The 21,854-nt window shown below is 44.1% G+C and overlaps 1 protein-coding gene across 3 annotated transcripts in view; it reads right to left on the reverse strand.

The window, feature by feature from the left end:
* Window positions 1–638: 638 nt before the first annotated feature.
* LOC120408463 overlaps window positions 639–21,854 on the reverse strand; it is a 148,702-nt gene continuing 127,486 nt past the window's right edge. For 2 of the 3 annotated variants that reach the window (XM_039545449.1, XM_039545430.1), the window contains one exon: window positions 7,021–7,239. The gene's annotated coding sequence lies outside the window, so the exon portion shown is untranslated. Of the gene's footprint in view, window positions 981–7,020; window positions 7,240–21,854 lie in introns of those variants that run through there. The other variant, XM_039545441.1, reaches the window with a different exon arrangement.

Here is a 21,854-nt window from a genome sequence, read left to right on the forward strand (position 1 = left end):
GTCTGGACAGTTTGAATCCCATGTCCTGGTTGCTCATCGGGGCGAGCTCAGCAGCACCAGCAACGATGCAGAGTTCTCCACCAGAGGAGTCCAGGCAATCTCACACTACAAAGAGGTCCCCAGCATGGACTGACCGGGAAGTCTCGGATCTGATTGCTGTGTGGGGCGATGAGCCTGTGCTTTCGGAGCTGCGCTCCAGCAAACGGAATGCAAAGTCCTTTGAGAAGGTCTCCAAAGCCATGAGAGACAGAGGATACAGCTGGGATACAACGCAGTGCCACGTGAATGTCAAGGAGCTGAGAGAAGGCTACCAGAAACTCAGAGCAGCAAACGGACGCTCCGGAGCCCAGCCCCAGACATGCTGCTTCTACGAGGCACTGCATGCCATTCTCGGTGGGTCTGCCACCACTGCCCCACCAGTGACCGTGGACTGAGAGGATGGGATACTGTCGACGGACTGTTCCTCGGAGATGTTCGTGTACGGGAAAGTTTAAGAGGACGAGGCAGTCGACAGCGCTTACAACACAGATTTCCCCGACACCCAGGATCTCTAAGACACCATCAATGAGATCCCCTACCAACACTCCCCACCCGTTACCACGGACCCTGATTCAGGAGAAGGATCAATCGGTAACTGCTTCAAACATGTTAACATTTATTTTTTAAATAAACTGGGAAAACAACTAGGCGAACACAAGGTCTATGTACAGGTGGATGGAACTGTCATCTTCCTCTGACATCTCCAGGAAGCTCTCCAGGAGGTAATCGCCAAGCCTCTGCATGAGGTTCCTGGGCAGGGCTTGCTTATTGGGTGCCCCGAGGAAGCACACTTTTCCACGCAACGCTCTCAGCTGGAATTCGGGGACCAGCGCCTTCACGAGCATGGCAGCATAGGCCCCAGGGTTGTGTTGGCTTTCCTCCAGCATTCGCGCTCTCTGTCTCCGTGACACTCTCCTCAGTGTGATGTCACGTGCAGACTCCTGCATGTAATTAGAGTAATTTGCCTGCCATAAGTAATGGTTGTGCTTAACTGTTCCTTTGCATAGCAAGAAGCGTCACTGTACAGCCATGTGTAGGAGGCTGCAGAGTGGGAGAATACAGGGATCTCTAACAGGGAACGGCCGCGAGGGGCTGCAACAGGGGCACCGATTCTGCTTTCATGTTTGCCTGCAGCAGGAGGACAGTGCTGTAGATGCAACTTAAAGCTGCAAAAAAAACTAGGCTTACCATGCCTGGCCGCTCCATGGATTCTTCTTTCCTGCCCCGCTTCTCTGGTCTGCAGTGCAATACCACAGGCAATGAAAGCGAACCCAGAGAAATCGAACTTTCCCCGAGTGAGTGCTCATGAGAGAGGTGCTGTGCTTGCTCTTGTTCACACACACTGAGTAGACTTTGTTTCTTTTTTGACCAAAAATATCTCTCTATGGAATTCACTCACTTTTTCCCATCACACAGGTGCAACTGTATCCCTACCTGATCCAGGCACCTTGTCGATGTTCTGCAGCACCGCAGGAAGGAGGACGGAGCTCCCCTTCACTGCATCTGCGACCGCTGCCCCCCGCCGCAAAGTCCAATCCCACCATCACCCAAAATGACTAGAGGAAGGGGCACCAGGGACCGTGAAAAATGTTAATGCACCACAGCAGAGTGCTAAGCTTACAAAACGCTCTCAGTACCTTACTTTTGAGAAGTCCTTCCCTTAATGTGCTGTTCATTATAAAAAGTTTTTATTTTTTGGTAATTTCTTTTCCCGTCAGGTTTCTTTGCAGAATACTTTCCGTGAAGGGGGGAGAATGGTTTGGGAATTGCATAGGAATTTCATAGTTAATAGTGGTACAGATATGGGGGCAAGATCAACAGCTGGTCACTCACAGAGTGCAGCCTCTAGTCACCCTGGTCAGTCTGTGGGGTGATTTTCATGTTCTGCTCATAGGCGGAAGGTGCCCTGCGCCAGGTATATTTGCAGGTGCGTCTCTCCACCGGCCATGCCTGGATCGTGCCCTGTCCCACGCGGGTCTCCCCCAGCCCCGTCAATTCCCTGCCTGGAGCAGGTACCAGCCCCCACCTGCCACCCCTCCCCCGGCGTGTTGTCTCACCCCCCTCCCCGCCGCGCCGCGTCCCTGTCTCACAGTAGAGAGGCTACCCACAGAAATGCTGTCTGCTGCCCCAGGGTCATTGAGCATGCCATCCACAAGTGGCAAGGCAGGTTGCCCTCACCCTGCCCTTCTGTCGTAGCCCTGAGCCTCTACAATGCATCAAACCATCAGCCCCCAGCCCGCTACCCCCTACACCTCCTCCCCATTATCACACACCACTCACACCTTCCTACGCCCCCAACCCCCAGCCCAGAGCCTGCACCCAAACTCCATTGCAAAGCCTGCACCCCTCACCCATTCCTGCACACACACCTGTACCAGTCCTCACCACAGAGACCGCTGTACGAGCAGGAGCCTATCAGTCCTATAGTCTAGAAGCGGTCTCTACATCACTGCACACCCAACCCAGCACAGTCACCATCCCTGTGTCAACCCTTTCACGCGAAGTCAGTAGTCCAGAGAAGGTTGTTGCTGAACAATGCTCTATTAACCTTATTTGTACACGTGTGTTGGAAGGGGGCAAACGGGGTGAACGGGATATGAAACTGTAGAGGAGAGTCAACAGAAACTGGGTAAAGAAACAGGGGCAGGTTCCGCTTCTCTATACACAAAGTTAATAGTCACAGGTTACCCTGCTCGCTGAGGAACCTGCCTTTCAAAGCCTCCCGGATGCACAGCGCTTCCCGCTGTGCTCTTCTAATCGCACGGGTGTCTGGCTGAGTGTAATCAGCAGCCAGACGATGTGCCTCAAGCTCCCATCCCGCCATAAACGTCTCCCCCTCGCTCTCACACAGATTGTGGAGCACACAGCAAGCTGCAATGACAATGGGGATATTGTTTTCACTGAGATCCGAGCGAGTCAGTAAGCTCTTCCATCTCCCCTTCAGACGTCCGAAAGCACACTCCACCACCATTCTGCACTTGCTCAGCCGGTAGTTGAAGAGTTCCTTGTCAGTGTCCAAGGCGCCTGTATAGGGCTTCATGAGCCAGGGCATTAGCGGGTAGGCTGGGTCCCCGAGGATCACTGTAGGCATCTGCACATCCCCAACATTTATTTTGTAGTCTGGGAAGAAACTACCTTCCTGCAGGCGTCTAAACAGACCAGAGTTCTTGAACACACGCGCGTCATGAACCTTGCCCGGCCACCCGACGTTGATGTTGGTAAACCGTCCCCTATGGTCCACGAGTGCTTGCAGCACCATGGAAAAGTAGCCCTTGCGGTTTATATACTGGCTGGCCTGGTGGGCCGGTCCCAGGATAGGAATGTGAGTCCCATCTATAGCCCCACCGCAGTTTGGGAATCCCATTGCGGCGAAGCCATCTTTGACAACCTGTATGTTTCCCAGGGTCACCACCTTCGAGAGCAGGAGATCAACGATTGCGTTGGCTACTTGCATCACAGCAAGCCCCACGGTAGATTTGCCCACACCAAAGTGGTTCGCTACTGAGCGGTAGCTGTCTGGCGTTGCAAGTTTCCAGAGGGCTATGGCCACTCGCTTCTGCACAGTCAGGGCTGCTCGCATCCGGGTGTCCTTGCGCGTCAGAGCAGGGGCCAGCAAGTCACACAGTTCAACGAAAGTGCCCTTACGCATCCTGAAGTTTCGCAGCCACTGTGATTCATCCCAGACCTGCAGCACTATGCGGTCCCACCAGTCCGTGCTTGTTTCCCGGGCCCAGAATCAACATCCCATAGCATGAACATGACCCATTGCCACCATGATCTCCACGGCGCGGCGTACCGTGCTTTCTGAGAGGTCTGTGCCACTCTGAGACTTCATGTCCTCACCACGCTGCCGTTGCCTTCTCGACCGAGTTCTCAACATCTCACTGTGGAAGAGGTGTTCGATAAGGTGCGAGGAGTTGACAATGGCCATAACTGCAGCGATGATCACAGCGGGCTCCATGGTCGCAGTGGAGTGCTGTGGCGTCCGCGCTGTCACTTATAACAGGAAAAGTGCGCGAACTGATTTCCCGCCGGCGGGTGTGATGGTTGAATGATGACAGTTACCCAAAACCACCCTCAACACAGTTTCCCCCCCCCCCAGCATTCCGATGGGCGGCGGGGAGTGCGGGAACTGTGGGATAGCTTCCCACAGTGCACCGCTTCAAAAGTCGACGCTTCGCCCGTTACTGTGGACTCACACAGTCGAATTACTGTATTTATTGTGGATACACAACTTCGACTACATTAGGTCAATTCCAGAAATTCGAATTAAGATGAATCGAAATAGTCTTGTAGTGTAGACGTACCCTTAGAGGGGACATGATAACAGTTTTTAAGTACTGTATATAAAAGGTTGTTACAAGGAGGAGGGAGTAAAATTATTCTTCTTAACTTCTAAGGATAGGACAAGAAGCAATGGGCTTAAACTGCAGAAAGGGAGGTTTAGGTTGGATATTAGGAAAATCTTCCCATCAGAGTGGTTAAGCACTGGAATAAATTGCCTAGGGAGGTTGTAGAATCTACATCATTGGGGATTTTTAAGAGGTTAGACAAACACCTGTCAGGAATGTTCTAGATAATACTTAGTCCTGCCATGAGTGCAAGGGACTAGACTCTTGAGGTCCCTCCCAGTCCTATGATTCTGTGATACTGTGCTTCATGTTCTTCTGTTCAAGTGTTCTTATGAACTGAAAACAAATTTTTTTATAGCTGTACTCTTTGAAATGTCTCTAAATGTCCATTCCACTAACTGAGTTCAAGATAAGTTTACATCGAACCAGACACAGTCTTTAAGAGCTATAATACTAGTGGGTGTGCATGATCTACTTTTAATGAGACTCACCAGCTAAAGCAAATGTTTGTCTATATAGAGACAGGCTGTCTCCAATTAGTAAGTAAATTATTGTGTTAGTTTCTAATTCTTGAACATATGTTAATGGCCTGGGAATGCAGCAGCTTGCAGCCAGTAAAAAAATAAATAATCTAGCAATAAGCCAAAGTATTCATGTTTGCCTGTTCTTAGTTCTACCAACTACCAGCAGTTCTTACTATCTACCAACCTACTCCCTGAAGAAAATCTTTAAGTTTAGCGGTGTCTGATAATGAGCCGTTGGTGTTTGATCTGCAAGGTGGTCTGATAGAGCAGAGAACTTCTGGGGGTGTGCTAAAAGAGTTCATCATACATTCTCTTTTGATTCTGTGGGTATTTTGCCATGGTTATAGGAATAACTAATTAAATAACTCAGTTTACTTTCAATATATATATATTAAGTATTATATAAGTACATTTAGCTATCAGTCTGGGGGCACTGTTTTGTGACATGAATCAGACATATCCTTGACTCTTTGATTGGCAAGTTCGTCCTGTGTAACATGGACTCTGCAATCTGTTGCAATGACTCACCAAAAAATACAGTTGCAGTCAGTAAGCTCCTTTCGGCAGGGATAATGTTTGCAACAAGAAAGCAAAATAAGATAATATAAACAAACAGAAAACTTCCCAGCTTGGGATCCTGCCCAGCCCTAAGACCTCTGAGCATGCATCCCGACCTTCCCAAAGACATTCTCTTCTCTCTGTGTCAAGTGATTTGCTTGCTTACTGGACACCTATAGTAAGGCATGCCACGTTCTATTTATTTTATTAGTCACGGTCTGACAGTGTCATATTCTGGGGGCCCTGTGTCTCTGATATGGGGAGGGTCTAGACTATTTTAACATGCTCCAGTGAAATTCCTGTCAGAAATGTTTATATTTGCAGATAACAGGTAAAATTTTCAAAGTCCCATTTTCAAATTGATCTAGGCACTTAAGAGCCTAAACCAAACTGGAAGTCAATCTGACTAAGGCTCCCAAGTGCCCAAGTCACTTCTGAAAATTGGACTTAGGCTCCTATGTCATTTAGGGCTAAATTTTTAAAGGTATTTCATGGGAGTTAGGCACCTTAATACCTTTAAAAATCTGGCCTTAAGTGACTTAGGAGCCTAGGTCCCATTTTTCAAAAGTGACTTGGTTAGGAGCCTGAGTCCCACTGACTCCCAAGGGGAGTTAGAGTCCTAAATACCTTTAAAAATCTGGCCCTTAGGCAAGTTTCCAAATGTTACAAAACATCTCTTCCCCATTTTTGTGGTTGCACAGCAAATAAAGCAACTTAATATCTAATTGCAACAGATAGTTACTTGTTGAAAAGGAGACACAATGTGGAGGAGGGAGAAATAATGAAAGTGTTTCCTGTCAGCTCTTTGGGACTTCTAATAATTCTGAGACTCCCTGAAAGCTCAGTTAGCTTATATGATTAATGTGGTTTATGAATGAAATGCAGTGGATCATGTGCTATAGCAGGTGTCAACATTGGTTTTATTTTTGAACAAAGGATGAGCGTAAAGCAAAGCTGGAGTTAATTGTACAGCATACCTCATTGATAAAAGACACTTAGATTAGTCCACTTCCAATAGATGTATTTAGAAAACTAAATCTTTAAATATATATATATATATATGCTCAGGGTTTAGCTGATCGCCATATTTGGGGTTGGGAAGGAATTTACCTCCAGGGCAGATTGGCAGAGGCCCTGAGGGGTTTTCACCTTCCTCTGCAGCATAGGGCACGGGTCACTTGCTAGAGGATTCTCTGCACCTTGAAGTCTTTAAACCACAAGTTGAGGACTTCAATAGCTCAGACATAGGTCAGGGGTTTGTTACAGGAGTGGGTGGATGAGATTCTGTGGCCTGCGTTGTGCAAGTCAGACTAGAAGATCATAATGGTCCCTTCTGACCTTAAAGTCTATGAGTCTATATATATATCTTTAGAAGCATTCTAGCTGCTTTTATTTGACGCAAGGCAAATATAGCCTTGTTTTGGCAATAAGGATTGGCTATGTACCCTGCAAACACTAAGAAAACAAAGAAGAAATCAAAGGAATAAAGCAGCAGAAACACACAGGAAACTGGTTGGTTTTATTCAACCCATAATATTTCCGAGTAATGTAGGATTTACCATACCAGATCAGCTCAAGTCCAGCAGCCTACCGTTACCAGGTACCACCAGCTGATGCTTCAGAGGAAAATAAAATTTATTTATAATGCACCTAACCAATTATGCGTTGCTGTGTCTGGGAAGATGATGGCCAATTCTTCCACACTTCTGAGATGATCTGCTTAAGTCTGAAGCATGAGATTTGATTTTCCTTTTCCTTTTCTTAGCCTGTGCACATATAAATGGTATCAGAGATAGTATCAGCACTCAGAAACCAAAATGACGATAGACACAATATAAAAACCTAAGAAAGGGAGATAGATGGGCACCTGTCTAGATAGCTACCTCAACTGCCGAAAAACAAATGTGGATGTGTCAGGAGTGTTGATTCAGGCCCATCTCTAGTTATTAGTAGATTTAAAATGTTACCCCACTGATCTGTGTTCCAGTAAATACTAAAATAACCTGCACTGGAGCTGAAAAATTATACATGCTAGAATATGCTGCTGTGGCATGTATTTTTAATCTCACACATGGCTGGTCACCCTACTTTTGATGAAAGAACTGTGGGCCACCCAGCAAATTTCTGGTCCCTAATGTGAATCTGGCCTTGTGTCCTCTTCTCATATGTGGCTTCATTCAGGAACTCCAGTGGATATTGTGCCCCAGAATGTAGTGTAGAGTGCCATTGGGGAAATCAGCAGAACAGCACAAGCTTGGGAAAGCAAATCTGGCCCAGACCCACCAGAAAGCGACTGAAAAGTGGTGGCTTGGTTGGTTTTGCTGATTTGCTTCTTACAACAAAAGTTAGCTTGGTGAAATAATGTGTCACAGAGGTTAAAACCCCTCCATTTCCCCTCGTCCGGCTTGCAGTTCTGCTGTGACGTATAATGTTCTCTGTGAATTTTTTCACATCAGTGGAAGATGCTCAGATTTTCCAATATCTGGATTATCAGTGGAAATTTCAATGCAACTGCCTGTGGTGCACTTGGGCACATTACATGAGAGGGGGTGGGTGGGGTTTCTTCACATGCTACCGTTCACGTTCACACAGTGTTTCTTCACGCTCCTGATATTGGCTGAGCCTAACTCTTGTGTTCAGGAGGGATAGCAAATAATAGTGATGATACTGTAATAATTGTTTCTGCTCCTGAACTAACTGGGTTGTGGGTGGTTGTGGTTTCGGGGAGACTCAGGGAGAATGTGAAAGTGAAAGCAGAAGTGTTTTTAGGGGTGTTGCCAGAAGCCAAAAGTAGGGGAGACCAGCACTGCAGTGTAAGGGCTCTATCTGTATTAAAGAACTATTCAATTTTAAGACAATGTTGTCTAGCCTCATTTATTAGGATACATCTGACATCAATATTTAGGGGATGAAGAACACTATGAAGTAGCTATGGTGCAGAGCCAGTTTATTCTGTGTACTTTCAGAGTATGAACATTGGGCAAACATTATAACACTTATAGGTTGGCCAAGTCACAACCTTTCAGTTCCTCAGTTTCACCCCCTAGAAAATCGGTATAATGCATAATCCCCTCACAGGGAGTGCTGTGACCCTAGAATAATGAATGTCTCTCAAAAATCCTAGCTCCATATAAGTTTGAGACATTGTGATGTGGGGGAAGTATTCCCTTCTGCTACTCATGGCTAAGGGTATACATGGAGTTCAGTCTCTAGCCTATCAGTCTGGCACCTTTCACCAACACCAACTTCACTGTAACCCATAGATCATTTTCTTCAATGTGTGATTATTACAGATGGATGTGAACCAGAACATTTCCCCCACTTTCCATCCTCTGCTGTACCATTTAGGGAAAGTGCCAATGTGATTCTGAGTCCAAATTTTGCCATTTAACACAATTTTGTAATTAAATGTAAAATGCTTTCATACAATATTATTACGCTAACCTAAATAGCCAAAAGCAGGGACATTTCATGCCATTTCTTAATCCTCATCCATGTATTATATTTGATTTATTATTTTAATAGACTTTTTAAAATACCAGTGCATATTTCTTTTTTAAAAAAAGTTAAAAGGCTATTGGAGACATGAATTTGATGTAGACTCAAGAAAATTTTCTTTCGTTACAACAGGCATCAACGGTATGCTCATGTCAGACACAGGTTGCACTCTTACGTCTGGCTTCTCTTTGTTAATTCATATATTGCATTACTACAGATATCCCTGCCTCGCTATTTAGTGAGGCTTGTGATGGCCTCTAGTGATAATTATGTGCACAGAAAATTTCCCTATTAGTTCCTCGCTCATGACTATAGCTGGAAGACAAACTAATCTAACTGATGGCCCATGAATAAGGAATTGTATGTATGCTGCGGGATAGGGGTGGGACTTTGAATTCCCATACAGCGTAGCTGGGAAAGAGCCAGCTGGCAGAGATTTCATATAACTGACATAAGGGGAAGAAAAATAAGAATAACTCTAATAGATGGAGGAAGAACTTCATGGGCTCCTCAGCACACTGTGAAAGATGCTGGTTAAGTCTTTAATCCATTTTTCATTATTGTGTTGCTCTTTTGTGATTAATAGTCATGACAAATAGTCATTATCATGTTTTTAAGCATCTCTCAAAGACTCCAGATGTTGTGATTCATAAAGGACACAATGACCAGTTTCAGCCCCGAACAGTTGTAAAATATCTGAAAATGGGCTTTCCTAATGAAGATGCAAACAGATCCTTAGCTGCAGTGCAACAGTGCTAGTGACACAATGATAGTGTAATACCATTGAATTACCAGAGCAGTGCTTTCAGGCTCTGTAAAACAATAAGAAGGTCTTCCTGCCTGGAACCTGGTCTTCAGCTAAAACTTGGGTTGACCTAGCTACATCGCTCAGGGCTGTGAAAAATGTCTAACCTTTATAGTTAGAATGTTTTTCCTAATAGCTAACCTAAATCTCTCTTGTGGCAGATTAAGCCCAATTTTTCTTGCCCTACCTTCAGTGGACACGGAGAACAATTGATCACCATTTTCTTTATAATAACCCTTAAGATTCCCCTAACTTCTTTTCTCAAGACTAAACATGTCCAGGTTTTCTAACCTTTCCTCATAGGTCAGGTTTTCTAATTCTTGTATCATTTTTGTTGCTCTTCTTTGAACTTTTTCCAATTTGTCCACATCTTTCCTGAAGCATGGTACCCAGAACTGGACACTGTACTCCAATTGAGGCCTCACCAGTGCCAAGTAGAGCAGGAGAATTACCTTCTATATCTTACATACAACACTACTGTTCACACACCCCAGAATGATATTAGCATTTTTTGCAACTGCATCACATTGATGACTCTCATTCAGTTTATGATCCGCTATAAGGAGCTGAAACCTGGAGGACAACCAAAACAACCACCAGGAAGATCCAGACCTTCATTAATAGCTTCCTCAGAAGGATTCTCCAGATCCGCTGGCCAGACACCATCAGTAACATCCACCTCTTGGAGAGGACCCGTCAACTCCCAGCAGAGGAAGAAATTAGAAGGAGAAGGTGGAGCTGGATAGGACATACACTACACAAGCAGCCAACCAACATCACCAGACAGGCACTGCGGTGGAACCCCCAAGGCAAGTGGAAAAGAGGCCATCCAAGAAATACCTGGCGATGCGACCTTCAGGCTGATAGCAAAAAAATGGGCTATACCTGGAACCAGCTAGAGCGAATGGCCCAGGATAGAGGACTCTGGAAATCTGTGGTTGGCAGCCCATACCCCGATTGGGGTGACGGGCATGAGTGAGTGAGTGATAACCCCCAGATGCTTTTCAACAGTACTACCACCTACCCTGTTATTCCCCAGTTTGTAGCTGTGCATTTGATTTTTGCTTTCTATGTGAAGTACTTTGCACTTATCTTTATTGAATTTCAGCTTGAGGATTTCAGACCAATTCTCCAATTTTTCAAGGTAATTTTGAATTCTAAACCTGTCCTCCAAAGTGCTAGTAACCCCTTCTAGCTTTGTGTCATCTTTGTATTTCATAAACATACTCCCCACTCCATCATCCAAGTCATTAATGAAAATATTGAATAGTACCAGCCCCAGGACAGACCTCTGCAGGACTCCACTTGATATGCACTTCCAGTCTGACAGCAAATTATTTGTAAATACTCTTTGAGTTCGACCCATCTTACAGTAATTTCATTTAGACCATACTTCACTAGTTTGCTTAGGAGAATGTTATATAGAACTAGGTCAAAAGCCTTGCTAAAATCATGATATATCATGTCTGCTTCCCCTCTATCCACCAGGCCAGTAACCCTGTCAAAGAAGGAAAGTAGGTTGGCTTAACATTTGTTCCTGGCAAATCCATGCTGGCCATTCCTTATAATCCTACTATCCTCTAGATGCTTACAAACTGATTGTTTAATAATTTGTTCCAGTGTCTTTCCAGGTATCAAAATTAGGCTGTCAGGTCTATAATTTCCCAGGTCTGCTTTGTTCCCCTTTTTAAAGATAGTCCTCTGTTTTCCCTTCTCCAGTCCTCTGGGACCTCACCCGTCATTCTCAAAGATAATTGCTAGTGATTCCGAGATTGCTTCCGCTAGTTTCTTAAGTACCCAAGGATTAATTTCATCCAACTATGTTGACTTGAATATATCTTGCAAGTTAAATATTTTTAACCCGTTCTTTCCCCATTTTGGCTTGCATACCTTTCCCCTTGTTGTTAACAGTGTGTTGAGTATCTTAAACCCACTAATCTTTTTAGTGAAGGCTGAAGCAAAATAGGCTTTAAACACCTCAGCCTTCTTGGGCTAGGACTACACTGGGCGGGGAGGGCATACCTTAGCTGAAGTTGGCGTACCTTAGATTGATTTACCTGGCCGTGAGGATGGCGGTGAGTTGACCGCTGCCACTCCCCCATTGACTCCGCTTCCGCCTCTCACCGCGGTGGAGTTCTGGAGTCGACGGCAGAGTGATCGGGGATCGATTTTATTGTGTCTACACTAGACGCGATAAATTGATAAATTGATCTCCGATAGATTGATAGATCGGCGGGTAGTGCTAAGTAGAGGGCCTACTTTTTCCTTCATCTGTCTCTTGCTCCTGATGTATTTAAAGTACTTCTTCTTATTACATTTTATGTCCCTGGATAGGTGTAACTCATTTTGTGCCTTAGCTTTTCTGATTTTGTCCCTACATGCTGATGCTATTCTTTTGCACTCCTCCTTAGCAATTCATCCATGTTTTCACTTGAATTCCCTTTTGATTTTAATGTAATTAAAGAGCTCCTGGTGGAACCATATTGGCCTATCTTCCCTTTGCATTGGGAGAGTTTGCTGTTGTGCCTTCAATATTGTCTCCTTAAGAAACTGCCAGCTCTTCTCAACTCCTTTTTCCCTTAGATTTTGTTCCCACGGTACCTCACCTACTAGTTCTCCAAGTTTATTGAAGTCTGCGTTTCTGAAGTCCATTGTCCTTTGCTGCTCTTAGTCCTTCCTTTCCTCAGAATCATGTCATCTGTCATTTCATGATCATTTCCATCCAAATTTTCTTTCACCTTCATATTCACTACCAATTTCTCTCTGTGGGTCAGAACCAAGTGCAAAATGGCTGTCCTCCTGGTTACTTCCTCCACTTTCTGAAACAAAAAGTTGCTCCCAGCACATTCCAAGAATTTATTGGGCATTTTTTGTTTTGCCTTATTATTTTTCCAACAGATGTCTGAGTAGTTACTACCCATTACTACCTAGTCTTATGGTTTAGATAGTTCTTTTATTTGTTCCAGAAATGCCTCATCCACTTCCTCTTCTTCATTTGCTGGTGTATTATAGAACCCTATCATGATAACACGCTTATTTTTATCCCTTTTATCTGTGCCTGGAGACTTGTAATTGGTCTCTCACCTCCCTGTGGTCCTCAGAACAAGTGTCTATATTCTTGATATATGTATGGGTATGTATATATTCTTGATGTATGTATGGGTATGTATACTTGCAAATACAAAGGTAGGAATGTCTTGTTCTAGTCTATTTAACTCAAAGTATTTCAGAAATTAAATTCCGTTTTCATTAATTGTTCTTCTTTATCACTTTTGTGATGCATATCTCACTTTTCTTCCCTTCTATATGTCATTGTGGGCCATGATGTTTATTTTGAATCAGGCAAATGATTAAATCTGCCAGAAAACTGAAAAACAATTTTTTCTGTTGAGTTTGTGTGTAATTCTATCCGGGAGTAAGGAAGGTTTTGCTAGCTACTCCAAAGTCACCAACATAAGCTTCAATCTGAATAGTGAAGAATAGTAAGAGTTGTGGTTATTTCCTCAATGCCCAGAGGCTACAACCACAATTGGGGTTTCACTGTGCTGAATTCCGTACAAGCCTACAGTTCAGACAAAAAGTTGAACATTACCCTTATCTTTGGCTGCTTGTACTATGAGCACAAATGAGTCATATCTATGTACTGTGGTAGCCAACATAATCTATTTTCTCTTCTGTATGAATTTTATTGAAAATTTGTCATAAACAGATATTACAGGAAGATAATATTACAAGTTCTGACTGGCTTCCATGCTTGGGGTGTGTGGGTGCAATCCTTTCCTTTTTGCAGGTTTCTTTTACATTGTAAATTATACAGCAAGGGCAAAATTCAGCATTAGCCTAAACAGACACAAGACCATTGTCTGCAATAGAGCTGTGCTCAATTACACCAGCAGTGAACTTGATCCCAGGTCTAAACTGAAAACAGTTTGATAGGAAGCAAGGAAATCTATGGAATTGAGATGAACTGTAGTTGCTCCAATACCACATTTTCAATTTTTACCCGCTCCCCCCCATGGGGGCTAGATCATTGATTGTAAGAACTTTTCTTTGTACAGTGCCTAGTGTTGTACAATGTTGTGAATGTTTGTACAGTGCCTAGCACAACAGGGCCTCAACCTGGTCAGCCTCTAGGTGCCACCGCAATATAATGTTAAATTAAAACAGATGGTAATTCTGGTAAGTTTGTTTAATCGGGGATGGTTTCTTGAAAGAGGTATGAAACTATAACTTGTAAAAGAAAGCTGGCATCCTGCCGTCTCAAAGGAAGACAATAGTGATCTTCATCAATAACAGAATCAACACTATCCTAAGTGGTTGGGAACCTTTCAATGACAATACATTCATCCTGAAGCTGGTGCAAATGCTGGGTCCAGTCTTTGGGTCAACGGAGGATCACAACTAATTTTGGTTGGAACCCCTGTGTGTAATTTTCCCAACTGAATTTCCTATCCACGGGGAGACTAGAATACGTTCTTTAAGCCTCCTTTTCCCTCCGCATCTAAAAGGGCTGCTTAAAATTGAGTGCTGTGTATTTTAGCTTTCAAAAGGTAAAGTGGGTTGACGCCAACCCATCTAGCACTAGATGACTTTTTGCCTTTAAAAGGCAATAGATTTCATAGAGCTTTAACTAAAATAACTGATGGGGAATGTGATTTCTTTGGAAGGAATCAACGTGTATACTTCACTGTGCTATGGTACAAAGGAAACTGTTAATACAGATAGGATTTTAAATCTGAAGATCCAATAGAATGAAGGGGTGGCAGCAGCAGTCATATCTCTGAGCACCAGACCTGAATTGCTATTGTCTATTCACAGCCAGAATCTTGAGGTTCAAAAATCTATCCAAATGATAATTCCTTAGAAAGAGACTTTATGGTCTAGATGAAATCTGACTTGCCATATAAACCTTATGTTAAAAAAAAATCAAGCTGACATTTTAACAAGGGTGATGGAAATACTTTTGTATCTATCCAATTATTTCATCATTTCCATCAAGCGTAGAGGAATGAAAATATTTAAACTTAACCTTCAACTTGTCTTGTGTGGTTCAGTGATACTGACGTAGTTTAAAGCAGAAGAGTTATATTTTAATTGTGTGTTCAGAAGGACAAAATCTAGTGTGAACAGAAATGTATTTAAATTTTAAAAGGGACTGAGGTTTTTAAAGGTGTGAGGGATGAGGAAGGGAAAGAAATGTAAACATCCCCCTGGAGATTTGAGGATCAAACTGCAATAGCACCATGCTAGTGCATAAGAATTCTGAACAAATATTAACAATGAGGATTCCAGTGGCACCTTAAAGACTAACAGATTTATTTGGGCATAAGCTGACATCCTGTAGTAGTGCCTTTATCATCCTTTCAGGTATTCAATAGAGTTCCCAATCAAGGTCCCTTCCAGTCCTAGAATCTATGAATCTATGAACATGGAAGGTGTATATATACACACTGCTGCTATGGCAAAGTTTGGGTGGCTTCTGAAACAGAAGCCACTAGAGGGCTCCCAAACTTTTTGAAGACATACTGCTTCATTCCTATACTTTACCGTATAGTTGAGTAAAATCCCATCAGCCATTTTAACTTTCCTTATGGTCTATAAAATATGCTTTTTATTTTTGTTTCTTTTTATATTAAAAAAATTATAATGGCACTTTATGACCAAAATGGCTGAAGTTTGAAATTTGACATACAAATATTCCTAAGTGAGGACTAGTACCAAAAAACCTGTTTTGATTTACCAATGTGTACAATGGTAGGAGTTACTAGGACTCTACACAGGAAAACAGGACACATCTGCTGTCGTCCCAATGTCAGGGGATAGAACATTACATAAAGATGCAGCTATTTCTACCGAATCATTCTAGCAGATGAGTCCTATCAGCTCCAACCCAGGATATCAGGAGGTACTGGAGTGTCGCTGTAGGCAAGGGGGAAACAGAGGCAGGGACAGAAAGATGCCCTGCAAAGACAACTCTGAAAACAACCAGGAGAAAAGCTTGGACTGGGGGTGCTATTTAGTTAGCAACAAAGTTAAACCCTAAACAGGAGTTCAGTTTGGATGATACCTCATGTGTAGTTTAAAGAAGCACCTGCTCAGAAAAGGTTAGCTCATTTGAAAATTATATATGGAGTATGCTGTCTAAAATTATAATTCTATATAAGTGAACAGCTAGGTAAGCACACACTTTCTGACATTGTATTGCACTTTAAGGGCTCAGACCCCAAGACTAAAGAAGCAATTTTATTCAAGATTGTTTTGCAGAGCTAGATGTCAGAGCACTTTAAGAAAATCTGTTCAATAAATGTAAAGTCATAACTTTAAAATTATCAAGTCCCATGCCAACATTAACTCTCACACACTTATAAGCATGACTACTGCTACATGCACAGGTATGGAAATGCACATTAGTGACTAGCTCTTTTTCAGGTTTGCAGGAATAGCCAGGGCCACCCAGAGGGGGGGGGGGCAAGAGGGGCAATTTGCCCCAGGCCCCGAGCCCCACAGGGGCCCCCACCAGAGTTTTTCGGGGCCCCTGGAGCGGGGTCCCTCACTCGCTCCGGGGGGGGGGCGGAAAACTCTTGCGGGGCCGGGCGCAGGAGCTTCTCCGCTCCCGGTCTTCGCCAGCGGGGGGTCCTTCCGCCCCGGAGCGGAAGGACCCCCCGCTGGCGAATTACCGCTGAAGACAGAGCGGGACCCGCCGCCGAGTTCAGCTCGGTCTTCGGTGGTAATTCGGCGGTGGGGGCCCTTCCCTTCCGGGACCCGCCGCCGAAGTGCCCCGAAGACCCGCAGCGAGGGCCCCCCTCCGCCGAATTACCGCCCAAGACCGGGCTGCACTTCGGCAGCAGGTCCGGCTTCGGCGGTAATTCAGTGGCGGGGGGGGGGCCCCGCCGCGGGTCTTCAGGGCACTTCGGCAGCGGGTCCCGGAACGGAAGGGCCCCCCGCCGCCGAAGACCCCGGGCCCCCGGAATCCTCTGGGCGGCCCTGGGAATAGCATTCAAGAAACCTTCTCTATTCCTCCTGTCACTGGGCAGAGGTTAGTCAAACACTCAAAACTTGCACTATATGGTTTGACTGTGCAAAACAATAAGGACCGTATGCAAAGTGCTGCATTGAACTTGGAAGCTGATGGCACTCCGCATCTTGGATGAGGCACTCAGCACCTGGCAGAAATGGACAAGACTGGTGACAGTGGCAATCGTTTCCTTAAAGGTGAACTCCATTGTCTTCAGTAGAGTTACTCCAGATTTACAACAGTGTTAGTGGGTTATAATGCAGCCCATAATGTGCATACATGTATATGTTTTATACAGAGGCTATCGAACACACTTATTATAATGACAGTTGATAAAGAGGGTATGTATTTATATTACCATCAACTTAACATCTAGAGGCCCCCACACAGATCAGGACTGCATAGTGCTAGGCACTGGACAAACACAGGGTAGTCCTTGCTCTGTAGAGCTTTCAGTCTAAACAGACAAAGCAACAGAGCTTTACAGATTTTCACCAAAAAATTCAGAAATGTTGAAATAACTTTCATTCCACAGATCTGGAAAAGGATTTTTTTTTTATGTTTTTGTTAATTTGAAATATTCAGGCATTTCTCCTCCTCTCCTTCCATTTCTTCCCTTTTTTGTCCTCTCTTTTTTTTTGCTTTAACTTTTTGCCACTAAAAAACAGGGGAAGAAACAGAAGAGGTGAAACCTGAAAACTATTTTGTTTTCAGGGGAGGGAGAAGAAACAGGAAATTTTGAAAAAAGATTTTCACTTTTGCAAACAGGCTATTTTTATCTGAAATTTCTTGACCCGCTCTACTAGATAGAGAAGGGATGGAAGTGTAACAGAGGCATGACGGGAGAAGTGACTCGCCCAACGTCACACAGCAGGTCAGTGTTGGAACCAGGAATAGAATCAAGGGTGAGATACTGCGCAGCACAGAAATCTCAGTCCAGGGGAAGATGGCTGGGGAGGGGGGTTAAACCACCATTGTGCCCACCCAAACCTAGGCTACTTTGTGGTCTGCAGGCCCCAGGCCTAACTTACACATCCCTGGCAGGGGGTTGGGGAGGGGGTGTCACCCAGGGCTCTCCTATGGATACCACGGGCCTCAGCATTTCCTGTAAACTCAGCAATAACACATATTTGGGCTCCACCCCAAAGTGCCCCTCCCACCCTTAACCCCAACTTGAACTGCTCTCCACAGCAGGACTTGTGAGGGACTCCTCAGAGGGAGGCCTTATGGCCGTCATCCACCAGGATAATTTTTCCCTGAACCAGAATAATCTTTTCCTGGTAGGATACAGTGATATAGGGCTTTTGAGGCCCCTTTGCACTGCATTAGCCCTCTAACTGGCATAAAGCTGCAGGAATGGAGCTAAGGGTCTCACCCTAGATCTCTTGAATTTCAGTCCAGAGACTTCTCTTTTAGATCATGCAACCTTCTAGAATCTCAATCTTGCACTTGAAACTTTCTCTTGTTCCATTTGTTTTTGTGTTTATATTCTTTAAAAATCCAGTAAGAATTTAAACTATATATATATATATAAAATCTGACTCTCTTGCCTGTTGTCGTGTCAGCTCAATCAATATTTGTTCTAAATCCAATCCTAGTACATAAATTTTCAAAGTGTGAGGAACTGAATGATCTCTGTTCTTTCTGTACCTCAATGAAAACATGAGGAAGCATACACCTAATAAGATCCATTAGAGCTTTGGGTTTTTTTTAAACAAGTGTCAGTTCTATAGTGTTCTGTGTTGCTAAGACGCAGCAGGATATCTGTAATCCACCAGTTCCCCTGGTACTTCCCAAGGATATGTGGAAGCTTTTGATTCTTCAGTAATCATTACCTGTAATGATACCTTATGTAAGTTAGCAAGAGATGTTTGGGCCAGATCCCCAGCCTGCTGCAAATGATTCACAGCATGTGAAAAATCTGGCACTTCAAAAAATCTGCCGCGGCAGCGCTTTGAAGCGCTAAGTGTAGTCAAAGCACCAGCGCTGGGAGAGAGCTCTCCCAGCACTGTCCGTACTCCACCTCCCTGTGGGGAATAACGTACAGCGCTGGGAGCCGCGCTCCCAGCGCTGGGGCTTTGACCACACTGGCGCTTTGCAGCGCCGCAATTTGCAGCGCTTGAGAGGGTGTGTTTTCACACCCTGCTGCAGTGCTGCAAATTTGCAAGTGTAGCCAAGGTGTAATATTTTGCCTCTCCTTGCCCACTGTTTACAGGAATGTTGTTTTCTTTGTTACATTCCAGGGCAAAATACCTATTGCCAATTAAGATGGTAATTACTCTGGGGGAAAATTTTTCATCTGGGTCCTACTGTTTCCAGTAAGGGACCGAGCAATAGCTCTGTTGGGCTATTTTTTCTTGAGGCTACTCAAGCAAGCTGAAAGGTTCTAATGGAGTCTTATTGGAATTTCTGTTAGCGTAGTGCCAATGGTTTTGTAATCTGGAAACGTGACCAGCGGGAACTTGACTAAGACTACTAACTTACTTCACATAGGCCAGAGTGACTTCAGATAGTAATGGCTTTTGTTCACTACTCATCTGCAAATGCATTTGAATCAATGAGCTATTGTAGTGGTGAAAAGCTCTCTATCTCATAACATTCATCTGAGCCATTTGGTGTATGTCTACACAGCAACTAGACACCCACGGCTGGCGCGCGCCAACCAATTCGGGATCACAGGGCTCAGGCAGTGTGGTTCTTTCATTGCTGTATAGACTTCCAGACTCAGGCTGGACCCCAAGCTCTGGGACCCTCCCACCTTGCAGGGTCCCAGAGCCCAGGCTCCACCCAAGCCCATAAGTCTACACAGCAGTGAAACAGCCCCGCAGCCCAAGCCCCATGAGCCCAAGTTGGCTGGCATGAGCTAGCTGCGGGTGTCTAGTTGCTGTGTAGACATACCCTTAGTCTACTTAAATCATCTGTCGTTAAAGGTAATGGAATTCAGAATGGAAAAAAGCTACAATTTCCATAGTCATCCACTGGCTAGTACTTATACCACCAATATCAATTTTCCTATATGCAGTTCATACTGGGTTATTTACCTTTATGCTGATACAGCTCCAATTCAGCAATTACACCAAACACACCAAACACTAAAGAGCATGCACCTTTGATTCATCTTCAGTTTAGTTTTTTTCTAGAGCTAAATAAGGGTTTGCAAGTTCAGGCCCAAATGAACAAGTGCCTTTCACTCAAATTTCAACCCCAAACATGAACTGAATTCCAGTCTCTTTTGAGGTTCATATACATATTTTTAAACAAATTAACGAAAACCCAGCACATTTAGTACTGACTATGTGCTTCCTTAATGGAAGCAGAAATCTCATAATACTTGTTCAAGAAAGGAAGTTTTCATGAGATTTCCAATCCCCCCCGCCTTTAAAAAAAAAAAAACAGCTCCGAGATGGTCATGCAGACAAGTACCCACATTTCTGTGTACTTATCTAAACTCAGCCTTAGCTCTGAACCTTTTGCTGTTCACTAATCATTACCTGAAAGTTGATCAGCAAATGTTGTTTAAGAGAATGCATTGTAGGGTTTTCCACACAGCATCCCTCACGAGGTATTTCCAGCAACGGTAAGGAGGTGTTAGTACAGTTATACAAGGCACTGGTGAGACCTCATCTGGAATACTGTGTGCAGTTCTGGTCTCCCATGTTTAAGAAGGATGAATTCAAACTGGAACAGGTACAGAGAAGGGCTACTAGGATGATCCGAAGAATGGAAAACCTATCTTATGAAAGGAGACTCAACGAGCTTGGCTTGTTTAGCCTAACCAAAAGAAGGCTGAGGAGAGATATGATTGCTCTTTATAAATATATCAGAGGGATAAATATTACAGAGGGAGAGGAATTATTTAAGCTTAGTAACAATGTGGACACAAGAACAAACAGATATAAACTGGACACTAGGAAGTTTAGACTCGAAATTAGATGAAGGTTTCTAACCATTAGAGGAGTGAAATTCTGGAACAGCCTTCCAAGGGGAGTAGTGGGGGCAAAAGACATATCTGGCTTTAAGACTAAGCTTGATAAGTTTATTGAGGGGATGGTGTGATGGGATAGCCTAATTTTGGCAATTAATTTGGCAATTGATCTTTGATTATCAGCAGGTAAGTATGCCCAGTGGTCTGTGATGGGATGTTAGATGGGATGGGATCTGAGTTACTACAGAGAATTCTTTCCTGGGTGCTGGCTGCTGAGTCTTGCCCACATGCTCAGGGTTTAACTGATCGCCATATTTGGGGTCAGGAAGGAATTTTCCTCCAGGGCAGATTGGCAGAGGCCCTGGAGGTTTTTCGCCTTCCTCTGCAGCGTGGGGCACGGGTCACTTGCTGGAGGATTCTCTGCAGCTTGAGGTCTTCAAACCACAATTTGAGGAGTTCAATAACTCAGACATAGGTTAGGGGTTTTTTACAGGAGTGGGTGAGTGAGATTCTGTGGCCTGCATTGTGCAGGAGGTCAGACTAGATGATCATAATGGTCCCTTCTGACCTTAAATTCTATGAGTCTATGTCCTTACTATTTGAGGCAGTCAGGAATTTAGATTCCAATCTAAAATTTCCATTTCTAAAGTCCTTCCCCTAGTCTTAACACTAGCTGGCTCCTGATCCACTATGGCATCCCAATACACACCATACAGAGCAGTCACAAATTCCCCTGAATCCTATTACAGAATAGAACCAGGCTCAGAGGCTAGGGAGGGTATCAGAAAAACGGCTGTCGTTTTACAATGGAAATTTTATATATCCTCAGAGACAGATAAAATAGGTTTCTTTTACAGCTGTTGTCATGAATTACCTACCGCTTGTAGTGCCTTACTGAAACAAGTGAAGTAAGAAAAAGGCATGGGGTGAAATCCTGTCCCCATTGGAGCAAACAGCAAAAATACTCAATTTCAGTGGAGCCAGGATTTCACTCACTTGAACATTTGTTTTTTATTGATCTTAGCCATCCGAACACAAATGTGGTTTTTTAAAATCCCAGCCTATGTGACTTGCCCAGGGGCACACAACAAGCAAGTGGCAAAGCTGGGAATAGATCTTGGTCTCCTGACTCTCACTC

This window comes from Mauremys reevesii, linkage group 1 (genome assembly GCF_016161935.1).
Source record: "Mauremys reevesii isolate NIE-2019 linkage group 1, ASM1616193v1, whole genome shotgun sequence".
In the NCBI taxonomy this organism is placed as follows: Eukaryota; Metazoa; Chordata; order Testudines; family Geoemydidae; genus Mauremys; species Mauremys reevesii.